This window comes from Esox lucius, chromosome 23, assembly GCF_011004845.1.
Source record: "Esox lucius isolate fEsoLuc1 chromosome 23, fEsoLuc1.pri, whole genome shotgun sequence".
Taxonomy (NCBI): domain Eukaryota; kingdom Metazoa; phylum Chordata; class Actinopteri; order Esociformes; family Esocidae; genus Esox; species Esox lucius.
This window is the reverse complement of record NC_047591.1, coordinates 2485786-2506197: the sequence shown is the minus strand read 5'-3', so window position 1 is coordinate 2506197 and position 20412 is coordinate 2485786. Positions and strand designations below refer to the sequence as shown.

Here is a 20412-nt window from a genome sequence, read left to right as displayed (position 1 = left end):
ACGCACCTACTGCTATTTGTGCAAGGACGTTTTCAATTAAGCTATTTTATAACATTTTCAATGAAGATATGTTGTCAGATACTTTATATTAGGCTTGGTGTTTAGGACTGTTGTAATGATGAGAAATTACTTCAGAAGTTCTGTAACTGGATTGCTTTTCATGTAATTATTCTAGCCTACTATAAGACATCCCACATGCCCTTTCATATATGTATATTTGTGTGCAGGCTAGGTAACGTTCAAAGGAAGAAATTATGAGTATAACATTCAAAATGAAAAATGGTTCATTACGTACATTCCAGCCTCTATGCTCAATCAATAGCATATTTAACAAAATCTGTAAGTGCAGAAAGTGCAGACAGAGAGTGCATTCTGGAGATGAGAGGAGTAGTGCGTTCATACCAGACAGAACACTTGTTAAACAAATTTAATGGAACTTAAGATAACTTTCTGTAAAAATTATGCTATTCAGCATAAACCATGTATTAGGCTGCCTGTACAATAACAAAATGCATTTGAAACATTAATATTCACTCCTGGACAAGCTAAAACTTCTTAAAAATATGGTATTCCTGCGTGGGAATAGAGCAGGCATTTTCAGATACATTTGGGTCTGATACATACCTGACACAATTTAGATCCTGGCACCGCCAGTGAGATCCAATTCCCTCATTTGTTTGGAGTCCCCTCCCTCATTCAGAACCCAGTAATGAAGGCCATTTTATGGTGCTATACAGAGTGCAGTGATGTGTCCGGTAAGGGGCACTGGTGGCAAATCTGATGGCTGAATGATAGAGAACAACAAACCGTTCAAGAGCACATTTACCCATGGACATGTAAATACATCTACAAAATCTAGGATGGGCAAGACTGTCATCTGAACCAGGCTGAGTTTAGCTGACAGTGAAAGATGAATGATTACGGTAGAGAAAGCCAAGTCTGTTTTTATGTCTTTGTTTCAGTTATATCTTAATTATCAATTGTCCTCCATTCTCCCTGGGCCAGTGTCCTGCTTCATACCTGCAACATTACAGATCCAGTTAACCCTGATCTCTGGCACATTTTCAGATCGAATATGGCCGACCTCAGATCTCGTGGGTGTGTTGGATCGTAATTTCACAGATACAGTTCAGCTGTTTCCCAAATGACACTTATTTCCTATGTAGTGCACTATTCTGGATTCTATTTAGTGCAATACCTGTGCAATCTGGTCTAAACTAGTACAGCACGTAGGAAATGGGACTATGTTTAAATAGTCATTCATCAGATATGAATAGGGTGAAAGAAACATTAGGTGATTAACAAGGTGAGACTTGTGCTAATTACTGTTTCCTGGGCTGGCAGAGATTGGCTTGGCAGTGATAATCAAGATTAATAAATGCCCTGACCCCATTCTCTTCTCCCCAATATTGCCCCAGGCATTGCTCAGCTGTTCTGTCTGTATCATTGCAATACTACTGCTGCTTCTGTCATGTTGCATTTTGCCGCCCTTGTCAACCCTACACATGCAATGTACATAACATTGCAACTTGGTTATCTACCCACTACATCAAAGGGAGATATCCCTAATTTGCTCCCATCCTGTGAAGGTGAACTGAATTACAGCAACAACATTCAAACCAACTCTCCCCTCCACACCTGCAAATTTAACTTTCACTTTTGGTCAACTAGCTTACAAAAGCAGTAGAAAAGATTATTAGGGTTTATTTTAACCCTTAAGATTTAGATGACAAAAAATATTTGCATTACTCAAAGCCTGTTTTTTTTACTTAAACAGAAATATACTGAACTGTGTAGCATTTAGCTACCAGGAACTGGTTGCCCCTGTCTGCTTTTGCTCCTTTGAGGAGAGATTATAATGTGTCTTAGTGATGCTAATAGAAAGGAGAGAGATTGCCAGTGTGTCTTCCGTTGACAATAACAATTCTGCTTTTGGGATGTCCTTTAATATGCCACCAAAATAATTTTTATCCTTCCATTATTACTGCAGGTTTATTATGAACATTATATTACATTCATATTACAATGCAAAATGTTCACATAATGCCTCTTTAACCATCTGCAATCGTCACATTTAAACCATGCATTGTGACGTGTGAGGGTAGCAAGTGTGCAGAGAGGCAAAAACAAAAGTAACAAAAACCACTCAGACATAAAGAACATCGTTTCTTGACTTCATCGAATAAACAACACGGCACCACACTGTCTCAAACAACATACACACACACAATATCCCGTGAGGCGTGTGTGAAAACAATTGACAACATAACTAACTCAAAACAGGTGTGTGTGTGTGAGGGGTGCGCTGTTGCCATTTTCTGCCTGCACCACCACGCTGAGCAACTGTCACATGCATGGATGTATAGCAATAGCTTACTTTAAATCTGTTATTTTCTGCTGCTCATATTAACTGTTTGTAATGCTCCCCAAAATAATGACAGATTATGTTTGTGACCAAGTGTGATGTGGGAATTTACCAGTTTTGTCAAGAAACATAGTTTGGCCTAAGACCATCAACTAGCCTCAGACCAGACCATGCTACACTAGACCTGGTGACATAACATTGAAAAAATATGTTTAAAAAAGGTGCAACCTCAGTTTACATCAGTCAGCTCACAATACGTAAACTCAATCAAATGTCTTGCTTGGGGGCTACTCCAAACAAAAGGTGTATATGTAACTGGCCCTCGCGACTGGCCCTCACGGGTCATGATCCAGAGGTCCTAAACAACTTTTTTAATTTCAATTTCATCACAGATTTTTGGCCACACTTGGTAAACTAAACTTTTAGCCTGTATGTAGACATACCAAAACTCTTTTTCAAGGGAGGAGCAAAGGAGTTGTACCAGCTTGACTGACTCAATTCTTTGACTAAAGCACACATCTCCCAAAACAGAATGCAACTTCTCCTTGTTGTCATCAATTTCTTTTAAATGTTGCAAACTAGCATATGTAACAAACATATCTCTGCTAAAGAAATGCTGGTCTGCTAGTAGTGGTGATCAACACTTAATTACTTTTTCTAATATTCAGGTAATTTCTTTAGCCTGTGGATGAAGTCCTGAAAAAAGAATGATAGACAAACCTCTCACTATAAAATAATTAGTTGAACGGCTGGAGATAGAGAAAGCATCCATACATATTTATTGTTATGAATTCTGTGAGTTCACCAGCAAAGCCATTTAGGGCTTCCATTGCGGGTTTTTTTGTCCAATGGGCTAAGGGCGAATTGGGGAAGGGCAATCTTGCAGACAGGTCAATGTGACCCCCTTGGGAAAGGGTGAAAATCCAGGGATCCATTGACCCTGACCCCCCCAATATACAATAGAAAACTACACCATTGACTGTACATTTATTTTCTCCATATTTCAGTACAGTGAACTCATTGTCATGTTCACGAAACCAATTTGAAATTATTCGAGCTTTGTGACATGGTGCATTATCCTGCTGGAAGTAGCCATCAGAGGATGGGTACATGGTGGTCATAAAGGGATGGACGTGGTCAGAAACAATGCTCAGGTAGGCCGTGGCATTTAAATGATGCCCAATTGGCACTAAGGGGCCTAAAGTGTGCCAAGAAAACATCCCCCACACCATTACACCACCACCACCAGCCTGCACAGTGGTAACAAGGCATGATGGATCCATGTTCTCATTCTGTTTACGGCAAATTCTGACCATCTGAATGTCTGAATGTCTCAACAGAAATCGAGACTCATCAGACCAAACAACATTCTTCCAGTCTTCAACTGTCCAATTTTGGTGAGCTTGTGGAAATTGTAGCCTTTTTTTCCCCCTATTTGTAGTGGAGATGAGTGGTACCCGGTGGGGTCTTCTGCTGTTGTAGCCCATCCGCCTCAAGGTTGTGCGTGTTGTGGCTTCACAAATGCTTTGCTGCATACCTCGGTTGTAACGAGTGGTTATTTCAGTCAAAGTTGCTCTTCTATCAGCTTGAATCAGTCGGCCCATTCTCCTCTGACCTCTAGCATCAACAAGGCATTTTCGCCCACAGGACTGCCGCATACTGGATGTTTTCCACTTTTCACACCATTTTTTGTATACCTTAGAAATGGTTGTGCGTGAAAATCCCAGTAACTGAGCAGTTTGTGAAATACTCAGACCAGCCCGTCAGACACCAACAACCATGCCACGCTCAAAATTGCTTAGATCACCTTTCTTTCCCATTCTGACATTCAGTTTGGAGTTCAGGATATTGTCTTGACCAGGACCACACCCCTAAATGCATTGAAGCAACTGCCATGTGATTGGTTGATTAGATAATTGCATTAATGAGAAATTGAACAGGTGTTCCTAATAATCCTTTAGGTGAGTGTATATGTACACCACAGTCACAAGACTCTTCCTAATTGTTCCTACAGTTGCTAAACTGACAGCTGGAGGCAAGGATTTCTGCCATAGGGCCAATCCACAGTACCAGTCAAAAGTGTGGAACACCTTCTCATTCAAGGGAATTTCCATAGTGTTATTGGAGACTTTTGGAGACTCTGACGTGAAAGCATGCATCGTTCTTACTCTTCTCAACGAGCAGCGGGTGCTGCCGTTTGCCCCTCCTTTGTCCTTAAGCATTCACTGGCGGCCCAGTCCTCACACAGCAGTCCCTCTCAGCTGAAGTCAATGCAGGAGATGTTCACCCCTCCGCGTCCAGAGACTTCAAATAAATCGCTCATGCGGGAAGCCGCCGCGCAATGTAAATTTAAAATGTTCTTTGTCTAAAGAACAAAGCTTTATAACAGTTCCACCCCAAAACAAGCTGCCATTTATGGTTAAACAAATTTACTCTGCAAAAAAAGGCTGAGTTTGGAGTTCAGGAGATTGTCTTGACCAGGACCACACCCCTAAATGCATTGAAGCAACTGCCATGTGATTGTTTGATTAGATAATTGCATTAATGAGAAATTGAACAGGTGTTCCTAATAATCCTTTAGGTGAGTGTAGTTCATAAAGCATAGCTCCCACTCTTTCTGAAGAGGTCTATAATAGCCCTAGAATTTCAATGACTCTTATGTGTACTGTACAACGCTTCTCACTTCACCATGAGACCATGTACAAAAAAAAGCTTGCAATCCGGATTGTTCATGCCAAAAATATAAAGGATCACGATGCATGCTTGCTGTTAATGCTCCCAAGTGGTTTTATCTGACAACATTTCAACCCTGGTGTTCATTATTATTATTTAAGATTTACCGGTGTTCTAAGAAGCACCAGACGTTTGTATACAGGTGCTGGTCATAAAATGTATACTTCCGGCATCACCGGTGGCCATCTTGTCACAGGCAGGCTTCTTGGCGGGCTCTGTGGTACCTGATGTAAGGTGAGTGATCAGCACTAACACAAATACTCTTATCTCGCTGAAACCTTGACAGATTTACAAACGGTTTGGTTTCTTACAAACGATATTAACGTGGCTATAATTCTGAATGCTTGTAAATGTTGAAATTACAGCATTTATTTTCTAAAAACGTCTAAATCGTGCAACATAGTTGGATCACGGCTACTTGCGCAAGTTATCAAGGCAGATATCACAAACGAGCTGTTCGATTATAAAGGTTTTACTGACACCAATAACGATTTTATGACAACTAATCTTTAGTCTAAATTACAATATTTGTGGATGTGGTTGTAGTTATTTGCTGGCTAATAACAATAAGCTTTGAGTGAGACCTATGGCAGCTAACGTTACAGTTTAGCTGCTAACCAGCAAAGTTGCACATGATTTTCCATCCGGTTGGTTCCTGTGATGCTTGAAGGACAGCAATATGTCCTGACCTACAGGTTCAGCCAGGACCACTTGGAGCTTTTCTTCAACTCCATCAGAGCATCTGGTAGGGTTCATAATTTATATTTACCAGCCGCAACACTAAGTGACACAGTCTCAGCAAATGCTTGTATTGTTTTCAGTTTGTCGGTCCATATGTTTTTTGACTTTTGGTAACATGTGTTTTCTGAAGACATACACCCTAACCCTAAGACATACACAATACCTGGAAGTGTCACAAACCATTTTGAGTATTTAGAAAAATGCCTGTGTTTGACTATTTGTTTGCAGAACTTATCATCACTGATACAGTCTGAATTGTATGATAATGTCATTCAACCTATTTTATGTGGAAAGATCATTCAGGGGTGGCTAGTTCTAATTAGTATTTTTTTGTAAAAATGTTTTAAGCATAAAACATTTTAAAGCAATTATTGAATATCTGTGTACTATACTCGTATATCAATTCATTTATTTATTTTTAAACGATGGCTGGAATAACAACCCTAATGCCAGCCAATTCAAGTACATATTTAGGATGTAAAGCTGATGGCCCAGTTTGGGGTTGTTAAACCATGCAGAGGCAATGTGACGGCACAGGATCACACAGAGTCCCTACCAGCTGTCATCGACACCTCTACAAGCCTGTCAGCTGTAGATGTGTCCTCTGCAGCAGGAGGAGAAGATCTTCCATCCCCGTTTGCTGACATTCCTGCCCTAGTACATGATCACAGCTACCTTCCCGTCCACTTCGATGGTCTTGTGGACAACGCTTTCATGTACATTTCAGGTGAAGGCTAACTGAAAGTCAATTTTCCCTATAACCAAAAGTGCCAATAGTCACAATCTGGGGAAAAACAATCTCACGATTGACCAAAAAGAGAAGTGTTCCCTTAATTTCCCCATGCTTATTAATGATTATTGTTATAAGTTATGATATTACTAACTCAAATTTCAGGATTTGTTGTGCGACAGGCTCTGAAGAAGCTGTCGTGTGATGTCTGCGTGCCAGCCTGGTGACAGATGCTGCATCTGCCATCAAGGACCAGAGCTACCACCTGCTGACTTTAAAAAACAATGGAGGTCTGGTGATTCCATCAGAGGGAACCGTGAGGGTCGTCAGGGCAGCACAGTGGGTCATTCGGCAGTACCAGACGATCACAGCCCATCAAACTGCTTGAGGTTGTTTACATTGTCTGAAAAAGGATCGGTTCAGAGGATGTTTGTGTTGGGATAGACAGTATGGGATAGACAGCCACCACCATAGGCTGTTAAAAATAATTCTGTCCCTGTTTTTTAAGTTAAGGCTGCACCACATAATTACACCACAGAATTACAATCCTCAGCTTACAGAGCAACAACATGTGACAGAAACCTAATAAAACTGTCCTTTTCAAAGGGCATTAGCCCAATGTATGTGTTTTCAAGGTACTGTCCTCTTTTACTTCAACAGTAGTGTAGTTCTCTCTACAGCATTTCTTTTTTGGATATTTGTAAAGGGGAATCATGTACCTATTTTTTTTGTGTGCAAATGTCACTTTTATTATAGTTTAAAAATAGAGACTTGTGTAATTATTCCATATTTTTTGTAGTCATTCTATATCACAACCCCTGACATACAATCCAAATAGTCTACAAGTAACATCAGTGTTACCTTTCATTTGATTTCATTTCATTATGCTTCTACACGAAGAGGTTGCCACACAGTAAGCATTTTATTGTCAGCATTTTGTCTGACAAAGTCCTATGGGGAGTTTCCATATGGAATTTTACAATACGCATGACCATACCTTGGCAAATAATGGTCTACTCAATTTCATTCTATATTGATCTGCTTTTGCACACAGCTTCACAAGACCTGGTGCTAGGGCTCAGTTGTGTTTCTAAAGTCATATCAAGTGACCTAGAGGGCAGAAAGAAAAAACATGTAGTAATAAAAATTATTTTATAATAGTAATTTTATTATAATAGTACAAAAGTGTATATGTCTTGTTTCCATTCTATAGCCTATTTATTTATTTAACATAAATACCTTGTGTTTGTATATTCATTACACCTATCTGGTTCTGTTCAAGGATATTTTCATATGGAAGTCCATGGTTTTAATGGTTCATATGTATGCAGTGTCATAACTTCATCTCTGACGTTTATAACAAACCAAACCGTTTGAAAATCGGTAGAAAATTTTGAAAGTGCATGCACCATAAAACACAATGTTACGAGTGAGCGAGCGGCCTGTAGCAAGATGGCCGCTAAGTGCGGACGTCAACCTCCATTTGCCAACAGCGCAGACAAGGTATCTAGCCTTTATATATGATGTCTATGATAACAAAGACCAACAGGATACAACGGGGAAGCAGGAACTTAAATAGGGTCCGCGATCACGGATAATTAAAGAAAACCGGTGTCCATGATGAAGTTGGCTGTCGAGCCAGAACGTGTCAATAATCACTTGACAGCTGAATAACAGACTGTCCTTGTATTTATTGTAGCTAACCTTTCTTACTTTGGAACATTAAGGTTGATAATAAATGAGATACTCGGAGATCAGAAAGACAACAAATAAGAACACAATTAATTTATTGTGAATACTGATTTCAAATTCAAACCAAATCCAACTTCATTAAATAACAAAAAAATGAAAACAATCATGTCTAGAGAATCTGGCAAATTATGCCTGTCAATCAAAACAATAATTCTGGTATAGCAACTGCATCTTCACCTACCTCACAGCCTTTAACATTGTCAGGTGGTGTGCTGTCATTTTCTGTCCTTCTTTAATAATTTATTACAATCTTTCTTTTTCATTCCTTTCTCTCTTTCTTCTTTCCTTCCAAAACTAATTTCCTCATTGCAATTGAATATTCATTACAGGCTTATTACGCCCTCCTCCCTGTCTACTATCCTTGTTTCCACAATGCAATTCATAACACCACACTAAATGAATGACACTGTATGAACTAATGTATGTCCAGATATACTGTCTCATACAGTAGGCAAGCAGTGTGTTAGTAGACACACACACAAACACACAGACACACCAGAGCCTGTCTTGTGTGGGCTAGTCCAGGGATATGTCAAGTAGCTATTTGGTTTTTGAGGGAGCACCTGTATTGTTGGAAGTAAGAGCAGTGTGACAACTTATCCGTGTGACAACTTACCCAGCTCTCCCCTACACAGTGACTATGAAAAAGTATATATTTGTGATCGGGAGAGGGTGGGGAACAATGTGCACCCTTTATATTTTCAAAATCTGAAGTTTCAAAATGTGGCTGAACTTTGTCATTTCAATAGCTCCTACAATAGGTGTGCCATGATTATAAAAAATATATATTTGCGATCAGGGGATGGTGGGGAACAGTGTATACCTTTTGTTTAAAATATGGGTAAATAAGGACTGCAACATCTTATACACGTTTGTAATCACAATGAGACTAATATTGCATTAAGTGAATACTTTGTTAAAAAGCTATTGAGATTTGAAGAGCAGAATGTCTGTCGAATGTCCAATTCGTGTCCAGTTAGTAAAAATGTCCAGTTAGTAAAATTAGCTGTTTCTCTTGTGTGTTGTTTAGTTTATGGACTATTCAGTATTGTAGTACCTCCTACAAGCTTTCCTATTGGTTTTCCATTGTGGTCTGATTGGCTTTCCACGATGAGAAGAAAAAAAAATAGAACAATCAATCATTCAATCAATCAAATTTATTTATGAAGCCCTTTTTACAACAGTAGTTGTCACAAAGTGCTTTTACAAAACACCCTGCCTGAAATGTCAGTGGCTAGGAAAACCCCCCTAGGAAGCCCGAAATTTAGGAAGAAACCTAGAGAGGAACCAGGCTCAGAGGGGTGATTAAAATGGGGGGGGGGGGGTATATTTGCAGACCACAAGTTGGGTGCATTCCTTAATATTAAGTTACACCCATTGACGTTTTCCATTGGTCTTATTAAGTGTGTGCGTTTATGAAGGAAGAATTACAGGGTCAATGGCGAAGATTTCGGTAAGTGCGTGCATATGAAACCTCTAGCTAAATATTAATAATATATATAAAAACAGGTCAACCCTTATAGCTACGATCAACCATCAACCTCTTAATAATGGCCCTCTATAACCAATATAACCAAGCAATGGCTACTCAAACAAAAACTCACTATGGCAGGTATAGTGGGTATATCTGTGAATTTGTATGTATGCTTGTGTCTGTATCATAACTGCACTCAGCAGCTTTCTAAAACACCAGTGTCTCATTCTTCACTGTAACCCAAATCTTTAAAACTATTTTAGAGGCACCTCAGTCTTCAAATAAATATATTTAACTTTCAAAAAATTTTAATCCTGAAACAAAATAGGATTACATCGAATTTCAGTGTCTGCACATTATCTTGGAAAAAGTACTTTTACATATTTGATGCAAGCTTAATCAGACTACAGAGCTTTTTCAACATGTAGTCAACGCAAATACACTTTTGTTTTCTATATTTATGCTTGAACCGCTTGAACCTAGTGATATACACTCACCTAAAGGATTATTAAGAACACCATACCAATACTGTGTTTGACCCCCTTTCGCCTTCAGAACTGCCTTAATTCTACGTGACATTGATTCAACAAGGTGCTGAAAGCATTCTTTAGAAATGTTGGCCCATATTGATAGGATAGCATCTTGCAGTTGATGGAGATTTGTGGGATGCACATCCAGGGCACGAAGCTCCCGTTCCACCACATCCCAAAGATGCTCTATTGGGTTGAGATCCGGTGACTGTGGGGGCCATTTCAGTACAGTGAACTCATTGTCATGTTCAAGAAACCAATTTGAAATGATTCGAGCTTTGTGACATGGTGCATTATCCTGCTGGAAGTAGCCATCAGAGGATGGGTACATGGTGGTCATAAAGGGATGGACATGGTCAGAAACAATGCTCAGGTAGGCCGTGGCATTTAAACGATGCCCAATTGGCACTAAGGGGCCTAAAGTGTGCCAAGAAAACATCCCCCACACCATTACACCACCACCACCAGCCTGCACAGTGGTAAAAAGGCATGATGGATCCTTGTTCTCATTCTGTTTACACCAAATTCTGACTCTACCATCTGAATGTCTCAACAGAAATCGAGACTCATCAGACCAGGCAACATTCTTCCAGTCATCAACTGTCCAATTTTGGTGAGCTCTTGCAAATTGTAGCCTCTTTTTCATATTTGTAGTGCAGATGAGTGGTACCCGGTGGGGTCTTCTGCTGTTGTAGCCCATCCGCCTCAAGGTTGTGCGTGTTGTGGCTTCACAAATGCTTTGCTGCATACCTCGGTTGTAACGAGTGGTTATTTCAGTCAAAGTTGCTCTTCTATCAGCTTGAATCAGTCGTCCCATTCTCTTCTGACCTCTAGCATCAACAAGGCATTTTCGCCCACAGGACTGCCGCATACTGGATGTTTTTCCCTTTTCACACCATTTTTTGTATACCCTAGATATGGTTGTGCGTGAAAATCCCAGTAACTGAGCAGATTGTGAAATACTCAGACCAGCCCGTCAGGCACCAACAACCATGCCACGCTCAAAATTGCTTAAATCACCTTTCTTTCCCATTCTGACATTCAGTTTGGAGTTCAGGAGATTGTCTTGACCAGGACCACACCCCTAAATGCATTGAAGCAACTGCCATGTGATTGGTTGATTAGATAATTGCATTAATGAGAAATTGAACAGGTGTTCCTAATAATCCTTTAGGTGAGTGTATCTTGACAAAAGATATTGAACGTCTTTGGTCGTGTATAATATAACATCTGAATAACGTGTCATGTGTACTTCGCGTCTGTGGTCCACGTCTATATGCTTGTGTATTAAGGGGGGTGGATTCTGCCATATATGAGGGGTGGAGTGTGCCATAGATCTAGATTGGCGACCTACCGTCAACTTGCTCTCATTTAACATCGGTGTGAGCGAATCTCTTTGGCTTAACTTCACCATGAGTGAATCTGTTATGCTTTAAGTTGCCTTGAGTGAATCTTTTATGATTTAAGTCGCCGTGAATGAATCTCTTTGGCTTAACGTCGCCGTGAGTGAATATCTTTGGCTATACATCGCCGTGAATGAATCTCTTTGGCTTAATGTCGCCGTGAGTGAATTTCTTTGGCCTTAGTAGACTACAACTTTTCGTTGTTCATTGCATACTGCACTTGTTATCTACACACATTGAAGGTTGGGCAACATCAACATTCACATTCTGTAATTCCTCTAAGAATAACATACTGTTTTCTATAGCTCCTATATTGAGCACTGTAAATTAGAACTTTTGAAAGTTTGTTGTATATTGGAAGAATATGAAGACAGTAAATCCAGTTATTGAAACTCCCAATTTATGGCCCATCCACCACAGCCCAGACATCCCTATGGTCCACGATCAGCCATTATTGGGCATGTGTAATTTACATGTACTTTTTATGCATTGTATATAGGTGCATCTAAAAAAATATATAATATTGGTTCTTCCTACCACCATTCTACTAGAATAACTACCAGTTGGAGGAGAGAGTGTTCCTGAGATAACACTTTCTGTCACAAAGCCTAGACACTTTTCATAGTCAGTAAGGGGAGAGTTTGCATGGCCTTGAAGGCCTGGGGGCACCAGTCGAGCCATGTTTGACAGTATATCACTGGATAATCCCCCCTCTCTATATGTGGAAACAACCTCTTACAGTTCCTGTTTGTTTTTGGTGTCTTTTGACTTCAGGTTTGTCTCCAGCAAATAAGTCCATGCAGGTCAGGTGATTGATGGGTGCTTTTTTCAGCAGTCAGATATTTGGCAGCCATACATGCCTGTGCCACAACACTTCCTCCACCACGCTTCACAGAAGAGGTGACAACACTTCCTCCATCATGCTTCAAAGAAGAGGTGCCATAACACTTCCTCCACCATGCTTCACAGAAGGGGTGGTATGCTTTGGATCATAAGCAGTTACTCACCTTCTCATTACTCCTCCCTTCCCATCATTCTTTTAAATCCCGGAGGGTTTATTTATCTAGGTAAGAATCCTGTGTGAAGTTGGCCCCCCACCCAACACAAAACTTGAGCAAAATAGGCTCAATCGTTTGTGCTCCGTTTGTGCCGTTAACATTTTTGTTTGTTCTGCTTCGATAATTTGTATATTAGACTTAATTATTGGTGATGACGCCACTCAGCCCCCCAACATGCTCCAAATTTTGTCAAAATAGTCTCATTTGTTTGTGCCAGTTTGTGCTGTTAAAATGATAGTTTGTGCTACTTATGTATTTTATATATTGGACATTTAATTATTGGTGATGATGTCACTAAGCCCCCCAACATGTTCCAAATTGAGTCAAAATAGGCTCATTCGTTTGTGCTGGTTTGTGCAGTTAGATTTTTCGCTTTTGCTTCGTCTGTGTTTTTAATATTAGAAATGTAATTATTGGTGATGACGTCACTTAGCCCCCCAACATGCTCCAAATTTAGTCAAAATAGTCTCCTTTGTTTGTGCTTCATTTGTGCTGGTTTATGCCATTAAAAGTTTTGCTTGTGCTGATGCAGCGTTTTATTTATTAGACATTTAATTTTAGCTGTCAAACTGCCTCCAAACTGCCTCAATCATTTATGCTCTGTGCTGCTGAAAGGTTTGTTTGTGCTGCTACAGTTTTTAGTACATACCTACATTCCTACTGGATAGCGCATTGGCTTTACTCTCTTTCCACTATAGCTCTGTAACTATCCATAAGAAAGCAGTCGCAAAAACAAACCTTCATCAGCACAAAAGTAGCACAAATGATTGAGCCTATTTTGAGTGAATTTGACCTATAAAATATTATTTAATCTAAAAGATGAAAGCAGCACAAAAATTGTAACAGCACAAACCAGCACAAACGATTGAGCCTATTTGCCCTAGTTTTGAATAGGGTGGGGACCATTTTTACGCCGGTAAAATACCTTTAATCGTTTGTGCTCCATTTGTGCTGCTGTCATTTTGTTGATATTAGTCCTAAAGAACATTTTTAGATCATTCCGAGGTTACTCAGAAATGTACTTAAAGTACCCTAATTGACTAGTGCTGGCTATCACTAACTAAAGATGCATGATGCACCTGTCACTATATGCAAGCAGGCAAGATCGATTTATTTTTTTGATTCATATACACTATTTTGTCATTATTTAGAAAATGTAAACAAAATAATTTGTCATTGCTATCTTCTATGCAGTGGTTTAAAAAGCAAAATGTAGAAGTATTTAGCTGTGTTCACCAGTTTTGGGAAGCTAAATTAACTAACCAATGACCTTAATTGATCATTTACATTCTTCCTTTTTATTTTATTGATCACTGGTTAGTTTTGAACTCTCTTTACCTGGTTACTTGGATCTTAATTAAATACTTCCCTAAAGTGGTGAACACAGCCGAACCCAGTTGAGTACTTTACTTAGTACTTTGTACACCTCTACTTCTATGTGATTGTTGTGATCTTTCATTTCAGTTGCCAAGATGTGTTGTTGATCTGGGGATGTTGTTTCCTGGGTAAATGCCGACACGTACCCGGTCTCAGAAGAGGCCTAAATCCTCACCCGCCTCATAGAGGCCTAAACTCTAGAGGAAGAACAAGAGGCTCTCTCCCCATTCATGTTTTTGTTTCATAATTTTGAAGACAATGAAACATTCATGGATGAAATAGACAAAAGAGGACTTTTTGATAATTCTGAGTTTCTCTCTTTTTTATTTTTGTTAATGAGGTTACCTATTAGTTGTCTTTAAACCATCAGCTAATCCTGGTTTCCACACAACAAAAATTACAAGATCTAGAAAAAACAATATGGTTTGACGAGACAAAGAGACAAGAAACATCAGTTGTTTAGCAAGAGTAAACTGGACAGTGTTTTGGAAGTGTTCATCTGGCCATACAACATGATAGGATGAAACCAATTCCTACAGAATCTGGGCAAAGCTGAATACACAGTACATAAAGAAACAGTTTAGTTTTGTCAGTGTTGGAATGCACTGTTTTGAATATTTGATCAGGTGATTAAATGTTTAATTGTCTAAATGTCTAATTTGTATTTTTAGGTTATGCCATTAACTTCATGCTTTTGGACTACATTAATTTACTTTCACTAATGTCTGTTGTGCTCTTTTGGACCTGTTCTACTTGTACATTTATGTTATTGAATCAACTTTTAGAATAAGGATTAAATTAGACTTCAGATAATCAATTCCATGTAACACTTCTATTCCTCCCAATGTTTTAAGTCGATAACCACGTCATTACTCTAGAATTAAACATTTGCTTGTTCCAGGTACCCCAGGATTTATTTTTATTTCTGTAAACAGATGTTGACCTGACCTCTACATGACGCAAATTGAAACTTGCCACCTTTCTACAACAGGCTATAGAAACTTCCAGTTAACCATTTACAACTTTCTGGAACAAGACTGTTAAATTGAACAGTGCAAGTCAAAGGAAGGAGAAACAATTACAATCATTTGTATGAAAACTGGTCAGATCTACACAGCAGAACCCACATGTCTCGGCAAAGGACCTTCAGAACAGTTTAGCTGACACTCAAGTTGTTGCTCACAGGTCCACCGCACAATGTACCTTACACAGCATGTTCACATTTGTCTAATATGTTGAATCTATGGAAAATGCATAAATGGTAATCTAGCATAAACCTGTGCAAAAGGGAAGCCTGTTTCACTTTGTAACATGTAGAGCTCAGATCAACTATATTGTAACTGCAATAAGCAGCATTTTCAACCATCAACCTCTTAATAATGGCCCACTATAACCAATATTACCAAGCAATGGCTACTCAAAGAACAAGAAACCAGGCAAGCCTAGTTCAGCCGGCCCGCAATAGAAAGTGTTGCCATCTCAAGATTCTAACCCGGCCACGTAAAAGGCTGTGTCATTAACCACTACACCAAAAGCTGTACTTTTTCCAGGTGTCAATATAGCCTCTTATTCCTATCCGGAACAAATCCTCTTTTGCCACTGGCCATTTTAATAGTAAATTGGCCATTCGTGAATGAAATATATTTTTCTTTCATGGCAAAACAACATACTTTTTTCTTTCATTCGTGAATGACATAACTATCAATAAAGGCGACGATAACTAACTTTTTCATCAAGTGAAAGGGAAAGAATCGTGGAATCTACCCGAAATAATAAATGTTGTTGCTCTCCATAGATTTGAACGTAGGTCTTCCATATGAGAGACACTGTCGTTAAACACTACGCCACAGCATTACAAGTTTCAGCAGTCGCTAGACTCCATTGAGGATTGTGTTAAATAGGCTTACTAGTATCTACTAACTTCCTAGGAATAATCATAAGCATTGAGCAATTGCTAGCGAGACTGAAGATGAACTATTCCATGCCAGAAACAATCGCAATATAACCGTATACAGTTTCAGTTAAGGCTTAAGATATTGTAACTACGTTGTTAAGCCTGCAAATGTGTTTGTTTGTCCTTACCCAAAACACATGCACAGATGTGTACTTTGAAAATCCACCAGAAACAGTGGTAATATAACCGTAAACCTTTATTTCAGTATGTAGATACTAACGGTTCTAGCCAGCGAAGTTTTCGTCTATATGGAATAATTAATAATGCGTACCACGCATCGCCTGCGAGTAGAGACAAACTTGGGACCTATATTTCACAAGTCCACTTCTATAACCAGGCCTTAACTGCAAATTTTAGAATGGCCTTTTATTGTGGCCAGCCTAAGGCACACCTGTACAATAATCATGATGTCTAATCAGCATCTTGATATGCCAAACCTGTGAGGTGGATGGATTATCTTGGCAAAGGAGAAGTGCTCACTAACACAGATTTGTGAACAACATTTGAAAGAAATAGGCCTTTAGAGAAAGTCTTGGATCTTTGAGTTCAACTCATCATAAATCCTCACCCGCCTCATAGAGGCCTAAACTCTAGAGGAAGAACAAGAGGCTCTCTCCCCATTCATGTTTTTGTTTCATAATTTTGAAGACAATGAAACATTCATGGATGAAATAGACAAAAGAGGACTTTTTGATAATTCTGAGTTTCTCTCTTTTTTATTTTTGTTAATGAGGTTACCTATTAGTTGTCTTTAAACCATCAGCTAATCCTGGTTTCCACACAACAAAAATTACAAGATCTAGAAAAAACAATATGGTTTGACGAGACAAAGAGACAAGAAACATCAGTTGTTTAGCAAGAGTAAACTGGACAGTGTTTTGGAAGTGTTCATCTGGCCATACAACATGATAGGATGAAACCAATTCCTACAGAATCTGGGCAAAGCTGAATACACAGTACATAAAGAAACAGTTTAGTTTTGTCAGTGTTGGAATGCACTGTTTTGAATATTTGATCAGGTGATTAAATGTTTAATTGTCTAAATGTCTAATTTGTATTTTTAGGTTATGCCATTAACTTCATGCTTTTGGACTACATTAATTTACTTTCACTAATGTCTGTTGTGCTCTTTTGGACCTGTTCTACTTGTACATTTATGTTATTGAATCAACTTTTAGAATAAGGATTAAATTAGACTTCAGATAATCAATTCCATGTAACACTTCTATTCCTCCCAATGTTTTAAGTCGATAACCACGTCATTACTCTAGAATTAAACATTTGCTTGTTCCAGGTACCCCAGGATTTATTTTTATTTCTGTAAACAGATGTTGACCTGACCTCTACATGACGCAAATTGAAACTTGCCACCTTTCTACAACAGGCTATAGAAACTTCCAGTTAACCATTTACAACTTTCTGGAACAAGACTGTTAAATTGAACAGTGCAAGTCAAAGGAAGGAGAAACAATTACAATCATTTGTATGAAAACTGGTCAGATCTACACAGCAGAACCCACATGTCTCGGCAAAGGACCTTCAGAACAGTTTAGCTGACACTCAAGTTGTTGCTCACAGGTCCACCGCACAATGTACCTTACACAGCATGTTCACATTTGTCTAATATGTTGAATCTATGGAAAATGCATAAATGGTAATCTAGCATAAACCTGTGCAAAAGGGAAGCCTGTTTCACTTTGTAACATGTAGAGCTCAGATCAACTATATTGTAACTGCAATAAGCAGCATTTTCAACCATCAACCTCTTAATAATGGCCCACTATAACCAATATTACCAAGCAATGGCTACTCAAAGAACAAGAAACCAGGCAAGCCTAGTTCAGCCGGCCCGCAATAGAAAGTGTTGCCATCTCAAGATTCTAACCCGGCCACGTAAAAGGCTGTGTCATTAACCACTACACCAAAAGCTGTACTTTTTCCAGGTGTCAATATAGCCTCTTATTCCTATCCGGAACAAATCCTCTTTTGCCACTGGCCATTTTAATAGTAAATTGGCCATTCGTGAATGAAATATATTTTTCTTTCATGGCAAAACAACATACTTTTTTCTTTCATTCGTGAATGACATAACTATCAATAAAGGCGACGATAACTAACTTTTTCATCAAGTGAAAGGGAAAGAATCGTGGAATCTACCCGAAATAATAAATGTTGTTGCTCTCCATAGATTTGAACGTAGGTCTTCCATATGAGAGACACTGTCGTTAAACACTACGCCACAGCATTACAAGTTTCAGCAGTCGCTAGACTCCATTGAGGATTGTGTTAAATAGGCTTACTAGTATCTACTAACTTCCTAGGAATAATCATAAGCATTGAGCAATTGCTAGCGAGACTGAAGATGAACTATTCCATGCCAGAAACAATCGCAATATAACCGTATACAGTTTCAGTTAAGGCTTCAGATATTGTAACTACGTTGTTAAGCCTGCAAATGTGTTTGTTTGTCCTTACCCAAAACACATGCACAGATGTGTACTTTGAAAATCCACCAGAAACAGTGGTAATATAACCGTAAACCTTTATTTCAGTATGTAGATACTAACGGTTCTAGCCAGCGAAGTTTTCGTCTATATGGAATAATTAATAATGCGTACCACGCATCGCCTGCGAGTAGAGACAAACTTGGGACCTATATTTCACAAGTCCACTTCTATAACCAGGCCTTAACTGCAAATTTTAGAATGGCCTTTTATTGTGGCCAGCCTAAGGCACACCTGTACAATAATCATGATGTCTAATCAGCATCTTGATATGCCAAACCTGTGAGGTGGATGGATTATCTTGGCAAAGGAGAAGTGCTCACTAACACAGATTTGTGAACAACATTTGAAAGAAATAGGCCTTTAGAGAAAGTCTTGGATCTTTGAGTTCAACTCATCATAAATGGGGGCAAAAACAAGTGTTGCAATAATAATTTTGTTCAGTATAGCTAGAAGTTGTCATATGGAATAACTTACCGAAATCTACCCTGCAATCCTTCATAAACGCATGCACTAAATCAAAAACACCACACCAATGGAAATCATCAATGGGTGTAACTTAATATTAAGGAACCCCCATATTAAGTTATGCCCCCGACTTGCGGTCTGCAGGTATACAGTAGGAAGAACAAGTATTTGATACACTGCCGATTTTGCAGGTTTTCCCACTTACAAAGCATGTAGATGTCTGTACTTTTTATCATAGGTACTCTTCAACTGTAAGTGACGGAATCTAAAACAGAAATCCAGAAAATCACATTTTATGATTTTAACATAATTCATTTGCATTTTATTGCATAACATAAGTATTTGATACATCAGAAAAGTAGAACATAATATTTGGTACAGAAACATTTGTTTGCAATTACAGACATCATACATTTCCTGTAGTTCTTGACCAGATTTGCACACACTGCAGCAGGGATTTTGGCCCACTCCTCCATACAGACCTTCTCCAGATCCTTCAGGTTTCAGGGCTGTCGCTAGGCAATACAGACTTTCAGCTCCCTCCAAAGATTTTCTATTGAGTTCAGGTCTGGAGACTGGCTAGGCCACTCCAGGACCTTGAGATGCTTCTTACGGAGCCAGTCCTTAGTTGCCCTGGCTGTGTGTTTCGGGTCGTTGTCATGCTGGAAGACCCAGCCACGACTCATCTTCAATGCTCTTACTGAGGGAAGGAGGTTGTTGGCCAAGATCTCACGATACATGGCCCCATCCATCCTCCCCTCAATACGATTCAGTCTTCCTGTCCCCTTTTGCATCATCCCCAAAGAATGATGTTTCCACCTCCATACTTCACGGTTGGGATGGTGTTCTTAGGGTTGTATTCATGGTTTTCTTTGGGACTGTGGTCCCAGCTCTCTTCAGGTCATTGACCAGGTCCTGCTTGCTTATTGTCCTGTAGCCCATCCCAGCTTTGTGCAGGTCTCCAATTTTATCTCTGATGTCCTTACACAGCTCTCTGGTCTTGGGCATTGTGGAGAGGTTGTAGTCTGTTTGATTGAGTGTGTGGACAGGTGTCTTTTATACAGGTAACGAGTTCAAATAGGTGCAGTTAATACAGGTAATGAGTGGAGAACAGGAGGGCTTCTTAAAGAAAAACTAACAGGTCTGTGAGAGCTGGAATTCTTACTGGTTGGTAGGTGATCAAATACTTATGTCATGCAATAAAATGCTAATTACAGAGTAAAGGTAACAGTTTTGTAGAATTAACAACTTGTCTACTATTTCAATTAGGATAACAAATATAATAGCTAATTTCATGACATAGCCTTTAGTCTGTTGGGAGAG

The 20412-nt window shown here is 39.2% G+C and overlaps 1 long non-coding RNA gene across 1 annotated transcript in view; it reads left to right on the top strand.

Annotated features, from left to right (window-relative positions):
* Nucleotides 1-14432, top strand: part of LOC117593777 — a 42388-nt gene extending 27956 nt beyond the window's left edge. Inside the window, exons 2-3 of the long non-coding RNA XR_004575197.1 lie at nucleotides 12503-12795; nucleotides 14251-14432. This is a non-coding gene — a long non-coding RNA (uncharacterized LOC117593777). The remainder of the gene's footprint in view (nucleotides 1-12502; nucleotides 12796-14250) is intronic.
* The last annotated feature ends 5980 nt before the right edge of the window (nucleotides 14433-20412 follow it).